This window comes from Triticum dicoccoides, chromosome 7A, assembly GCF_002162155.2.
Source record: "Triticum dicoccoides isolate Atlit2015 ecotype Zavitan chromosome 7A, WEW_v2.0, whole genome shotgun sequence".
Lineage (NCBI taxonomy): Eukaryota > Viridiplantae > Streptophyta > Magnoliopsida > Poales > Poaceae > Triticum > Triticum dicoccoides.
In genome coordinates, this window is record NC_041392.1 from 503,425,777 (window position 1) to 503,433,089 (window position 7,313).

At 44.3% G+C, this 7,313-nt stretch overlaps 1 pseudogene; it reads left to right on the forward strand.

Moving 5' to 3' along the window:
• LOC119331742 overlaps positions 1-7,313 on the forward strand; it is a 20,810-nt pseudogene that overhangs the window by 5,946 nt on the left and 7,551 nt on the right.

Consider the following 7,313-nt stretch of genomic DNA (forward strand, 5'->3'; position numbering starts at 1 on the left):
CTCCTCGCCGGCGTCCTGCTAGACCTAGCGGAGGAAGGCCGACGACGCGAGCTCCAACTTGTGGTCCTCCGGCGCCCACTCCGCCGCCGGCAGTCCCATCGTGCCCACGTCCAAACGCCTCCCCTTCGCCGCCGCCGTCCTCTAAGTCTACTGGAGGTAGGTTTAGATCAAAAAACGCCATGGAGTTCTGGAAGAAGGACGAGAACGAATGAGTACGATTAAGCATGCATCATGTGTTGTTCTTATAAGGAGAATTTGAAGCTGTGTCGATGGCCGTGGCGCCATTTTTTCTCTGGCCGAGCTTTGATCGATCCGTGGCATCGTGAATTGACCAATGGATGGTTGATCGATCCGTGGCATGATGAATTGTCCAATGGATGCTAGCGAGGGAGCAAGCTGATTGGGTCACGGCGCCCACGCCGGATCATGCAAGCGAGAGTACTGCATGCACGCGTGCAAGGAAAAAGCGAAGCGTTGCATGCATGCAGTAATAACTGCGCGAAGCTCGTTGGCCGTCGCTCTGCCACAATATCTGCTGCTGCTGCAGCAGATCCTACCTTGGTCCGTGCGTTCCGGTCGGGGGGACTTAAAAACCCGGACGGAGGTAGTAGCACAAATGCCCGTGCGTTGCAACGGGAGAAACAAACTCTCGCACACCCTAGCGAGCAATCCATGTTGTCACTTCTCCTCTTTGGCATCATTGTCGATGGTGGTCACTTGTGTAACTATTTACGAAAAAGGTTATCAATCCCTATGCGGTGAGCTAGGTCATTATACTCTAGCATGCCGATTTCATGAGTCCCTCCCTATACTAACTTGCAATTCTTTGTGCGTAGCAACCGTCACATTCACTTCATGTGGTTCAACACCAATCATGTCTTTACATGTCATGCGGTGCATTTCCTTGTTTACCACACACAATAATAATTTTATTGACCACAGACAATAATAATTATTAGTGTAAATAATGTTAAGGTATGAGGTTATCAACTTGCCGACCGAACATAAGCTGCATACACCTTTTCTTTCTGCTCATATTTGTGAGCAAACTGGACCAACTTCTTGAGGCGGCTTATTAATTTCAGTTCATAGACATATATAAATTGGTCTGACGAGTTATAAGAAAGCGAGTTGGGATAATTCAATAGCCGAACTAATTAATTTCTTTGTGTTAGTTAATTGCATGCCATGTCTGGGTAATTCCTTTGCGCAATATTTTTTAGAAAAATCTCCTTCCTTATCTGATCACGCCCCGGTAGTATTTCGTCTTAGGATATTCTCTTTCCTCATCTGATCACGCCACCATGGTATTCCTTCCTTTTTCCGAAACTCTCCTTTTCTTCTTTGTACCCACTGGTATTATAATTCCTTAGGGTCATTATTATTCTCTCCTTCCTTATTTAAGCCCGCTGATCACGTCACACATTTAAGAACAAAAAAAAAAAGATCACGTCACACATCCCATCCCATTAAATCTAAGCCACATATGTCAGCCCACCTTTGTTTCGTACTTCTCAAGGCTGCTTACTGATCTTGAATCACAAACAAATATAAATTGGGAGTAGAACATGTAAAGCAGCGAGGTGGTACTATTTAATAAGGGAACAATCCTGGTATTTCACACAATGATGTCCTAGCATGATTGGTTGCGTCCTTTGGTCTTGACATGCAACGTCTGGAGTTCGATTGCTCGTGAAGACGCTTTTTTTTTGTCTGGGCTGGCTCCATGTAATATTTCTGCCTAGGCCGATTTTGTTGTTGTTATGTGCTAGTAGAGTAGGCCCAATAGCTAAAGCTCCGGCCAAGGCCCAGCGAGGCGATCCAGATGCAAAGTTGGATCGAGACTTCTGTAATTACCGTGACGGAACGTACGTGAACGTGAAAATCAACAAAGCTAGCGTACGTGGAAAAAACTTTTAAGCGGGACGAAACCAAGAATATCACCTCCCTTTAATAGTAGGTATAGATATAGATATAGATATAGATTAGTGTAAAAAACGCTCTTATATTATGAGATGGAGAGAGTATATATTATTTTATGGCTTAAAAACCAGACATTGAACCGGTGAACCGGTGAAAACCTGAACCAAAGGCCTAACCGGTTTGATCACCGGTCAGGTTTTTAAAACTACGCCCAAACTTCTCCTCTGCCCGCTTCGAGGGGACAGAAGCGGTGGGCGGCAGGGACGGAGTGGACGGCGTTGGCGCAACCAAACTGGAGGAGACCTCCAGCCTCAAAGACCTGCCATGGAGCCGGGTTGAAACCCTAGCCTCCAAGCGCAAGGGCGATGACTCGACGCCTCCAAGCCAGGGAACCTTGTTCGGCCCCGTCTCCGGATGCCTCCGCCGGTGCCAGCGAAGGCGAAGTCAATGTCCGGCTTCGTCCACCCCCCATCTCCGGTGGGTCTCCGATCTGGGATTGCATTTACTCGTAGTGCATGAGTATGAAGTCCAGAATTGTTGTCCGACAGTTGGTTTGATGATGTACATCAGTACATGGTCAGCAGGTTGTTCAGGATAGCGATGCTGCATTTCCACAGTAGCTCAACCATAGTATTTATTTTATGGTTTGATCATTGCTAGTATTTGTTTCTAGTAGTGTCTTTAGACTCTAAAAACTATTATGTCATTAATGTATGTTGAAACACTTAATTGCTGACATGCGTTGAATGCATGCTAATTATCCTCTTGAGGAGAGTTTGCTTTGCTGATATTGATCTCACGCATCTGTATCAATCTGATTGTTTGTATGTGCTCCTCGGATTGTAAGAATTTAGAAACCTTCATTCCATTATCTTGGTAGTCAAAAATCATTTACGTGATCACCATACCAAGTTGTCACACCCAATTTTTTGTTTTCTATTGTCCTAAGTAGCCCTGCACTTCCAAAATACTTGGCTTCTGAATGTATTACTCATTTGGCCCCTTAATGAATTTAACAGATCCATTTGCTCATTTGGCTTTTTTGAATGAACTGTGTTGCTTCATAGAAGCCTCTCATGCTTGTTTAAGTTGAGACAATATTTTCATGCTGGGAATTTTACCTTTTTATTTATATGTGGTAAGTGATCACTTCCATTTCCAGATTCCCCACTTCAGGCCTACTGAATACAAAAGAGCAAGGTTGTCTAGGAACCACAGGGCTGTGAACCGTCCCTGTGGTGGAGTGCTCTCTGAAACTGCAGCGAGAGGAAGGTAAGTAAAGCTATTGTTTATACAACATGGATTAATTGACCATGCCTAGAGATATGACTTATGAGAGAAAGGTAAGCAAACCTAGAGTTATGAGTTATCTAAGGGGAATATCACTTGTTATTGCTTCCTGCAAATAGAATTAGCTTCTTCTTCATACTTTAGTTATCAAATCTGAACTGGAGAGTGTGCTCTCTCTCTCTCTCTCTCTCACACACACACACACTCATAGTATCTATGATCTATCTACAACACCTCACACTTTATCAAATCTGAACTGGAAGATATCATGTTGCAGTTTGTGTATCTAAAAGTCTAGCTAAATCTGCACTTCCTCTCCATTTTGCAGTCAGAAGGAGGGCATGTCCGCGAGGGTGCCGTAGCTTACATCAGTTTGCGTGTGCTTTACGGCGGAAAGGCTGCATATTTATTGGCTGCATTTTGTTCATCTCCAAACTCCAAATTCTAATGCTCTCAGCGTCTAAGCCTATTCTCGCCCCGACTTCCCTTACTGCCATGGCGATTTGGCTACCGCCACATGCACCAACCCATTATGCCCTGCCTCACCGGCGGACACCGCCATTCCGCTCCATCGCGCAAGCGGCTCCTTCTCCTTCCACCACCTCAACGGCAGTCTCGTTGCCGCCATCTCCCAAGAAGGTCTAGTCTCCACTTGTTACCTTTCTCTCTGACAGCGTCAAGAACCTGACTTTCTGTTTTTTACTGTGAAGGTTCTTGTGCCCATTGCCATGGGCACGGAAGAAATGGAGGCAGTTATCCTAGCCGGTGTCCTCAGGCGAGCGGGCGCTGACGTAACACTGGCCTCTGTGGAGGACGGCCTCGAGGTTGAGGCTTCCTATGGGACGCGCATCATCGCAGACAAGTCCATTGCAGCATGTGCCGACCAGGAGTTCGACCTTGTGGCTCTCCCGGTAACCCACCTCTCTTATTATTATTATTATTATTATTATTATTATTATTATTATTATTATTATTATTTTCGTTATGTTTATAAAAGGAGCAAGAGCTTCTTATTTGCATTGCTGAAAAACGACAAAACAGGAGATAGACAGTTTTGTTGGCACCAACATCGCTGTGCTGGTATCCTGAAATTTTGGCCTGATGCAACACCATTTTTGCTACTACTAGTCCAAGGGGACGCGAATACTCAATTTTTCCACCTCATTGCTAATGGTAACACAGAAAGAAGCGGATCTTTCAGCTAGAGCAGGATGAGGGTACTATTTTAGGGCAGGATAATCTCAAAACCTATATTACCGAATACTATAGACAGCTATTTGGATCGCCGGAGGCCAATTGTGTGTCCCTCGATGAGTCCAGGGTTGAGGACGTGCCTCAATTGACTGCTGCTGATAATGATATCCTGGTTGCCCCGTTCTCAGAAAAGGAGGTGTTCGATGCTATTGCACAAATGAAAAACAATAAGGCTCCTGGTCCGGATGGGTTCCCGGCTGAGTTCTATAAAAAGTGCTGGTACATTATTAAGGGGGATTTACTACCTATGTTTCATGATCTATTCTCTGGACAACTTCAATTATTTCACTTGAATTTTGAAACTATCACATTGCTTCCGAAGAAAATGGATGCTGCGAGGATTGAGCAGTTCAGGCCGATCTGCCTCCTCAATGTTAGTTTCAAAATCTTCACCAAGGTCAGAACTAATAGGCTCACACAGATTGCGCAATCTGTGGTGCAGCAATCCCAAACTGCTTTCATGCCGGATAGGAACATCCTTGAAGGGGTGGTTGTCCTTCATGAAAAGCTCCATGAAATCCATTCCAAAAAATTAGATGGAGTAATTTTTAAGGTGGATTTCGAAAAAGCGTCGATAAGGTTAAGTGGCCATTCCTCCAACAGGCATTGCGTATGAAAGGTTTTGATGAAGCCTGGCACCGACAGGTCGAATCATTTACGCAAAAAGGGAGTGTGGGAATTAAAATGAATGACGACATAGGTCATTATTTCCAGACACATAAAGGCCTAAGACAAGGAGATCCGATGTCCCCTATCCTGTTTAACATTGTGGTGGATATGTTAGCAATTTTGATAGGCCGGGCTAAGGAAAATGGTCAAGTGGGTGGGTTGGTTCCTCATCTTGTGGAGGGAGGTGTTTCCATCCTTCAGTACGCCGATGATACAATCATCTTTATGGAGCATGATTTGGCCAAGGCGAGAAATATGAAGCTTGTGTTATGTCTGTTTGAACAATTGACCGGGTTAAAGATTAACTTCCATAAGAGCGAATTGTTCTGCTTTGGTAGAGCCAAAGACGACCAGGAGTCTTATAGGCAGTTGTTTGGGTGCGAGTTGGGGAGTTTACCCCTCTCGTACCTTGGTATCCCGGTTCACCATCGTAGGCTAACAAACAGAGAATGGAAGTGCATCGAGGATCGATTTTAGAAAAAACTGAATTGTTGGAAGGGTAAGCTCATGTCATACGGAGGCCGGTTGATATTGATTAATTCGGTGCTCACGAGTATGCCTATGTTTCTCTTATCTTTCTTTGAGGTCCCAGTTGGTGTTAGGAAACGACTGGACTTCTATCGGTCGCGCTTCTTTTGGCTGGATGATGAACTTAAAAGAAAATACCGGCTTGCTAAATGGGACATCATCTGTAGACCGAAAGACCAAGGGGGTCTTGGTATTGAAAATCTTGAAGTCAAGAACAGATGTCTTCTTAGTAAGTGGTTGTGGAAGCTGTCCTCCGGGACTGAGGCCATGTGGGCACAAATCCTCCGCAACAAGTACCTCCAAACTAAAACATTGTCCCAGGTCGCAGTCAGGTCGACTGACTCGCCTTTCTGGAAAGGACTAATGAAAGTCAAACAATCTATGTTCAATAGGACGAGATTTGTTATTGGAAACGGTACAAGTACCCGTTTCTGGGAGGATACTTGGCTTGGTGAATCACCTTTAGCCATTCAATATCCATCTTTATATCGGATTGCTCAACGACGTGAGGTGTTCGTGGCAACGGTATTCCAATCTATCCCCCTTAATATTCAGTTTCGACGGTCGCTAGCGGGCAATCGTTGGGAAGAATGGCTTCATCTAGTTAGGAGACTGATGGAGGTTCAATTTTCTCACCAACCCGATATATTGCGCTGGAAGTTGACTAGTTCTGGAGTATTTACAATTAAATCAATGTATATTGATGTGATTAATTTGACTGCTATTCCAACTTCCAAGTTTGTTTGGGCTGTCAAGGTGCCTTTAAAAATAAAAGTGTTTATGTGGTTTGTCCATAAACAAGTTATTTTCACAAAGGACAACTTGATTAAACGCAATTGGACAGGACCTACTAGGTGTAGTTTCTGTGATCGGGATGAGACGATTAAGCATTTATTCTTTGATTGCCCATTGGCTAGAGTTCTTTGGCGGACGATCCATATTGCTTTTAATCTTACTCCACCGACTTCTGTCAATGCTTTATTTGGGACATGGCTTAATGGGGTTGAGCCTGTTCTCGCAAGACATATTCGGGTTGAAGTTTGCGCTTTGTTATGGACTATCTGGAATTGCAGAAATGATTTGGTTTTTAACAGAACATCATGGATTCATTTTTTGCAGGTTATTTTCCGAGCTACGGCACTGATCCGTTCGTGGTCGCTACTCACTCCGATGAAAGCCAGGGAGCATTTGGTTACTGGATCTATCCGTTGGGAGATGGTCGATCGGGATATCTTCAACCGGTTTGGATGGCGGTCATGTAATAGGATATGCAATTAGTTTCCCTATCTATTGTTAGCCAGCCGGTTGTGGCATCTTTTTTGGGCTAGTTTGTATATCTAGCCGTCTGTAGCTCTGTGTGAGCTGCATTTCTCTTTTTCCTTTTTGTTTAGCTGGAGACTGTGGAATCTTGTTGGCACTTCTGCCTTTTTTTGGTTAATAAGATGGCTGTATGCATCGTTCTGATGCAGAAGCCGGAAAGACCCCCCTTTTCGAAAAAAAAAACTAATTGGCCCCAGCCAGCCTAAAAAACTAGAATCTTAGAACTCCCAACATAACGAGCAGGACAGCCTCAACATCTTACAGCCAAGTCAACGCGGCGACTCTTTCTGACAACCCACCAAATTTTTATTAAAAAAAAATCTGCTCCA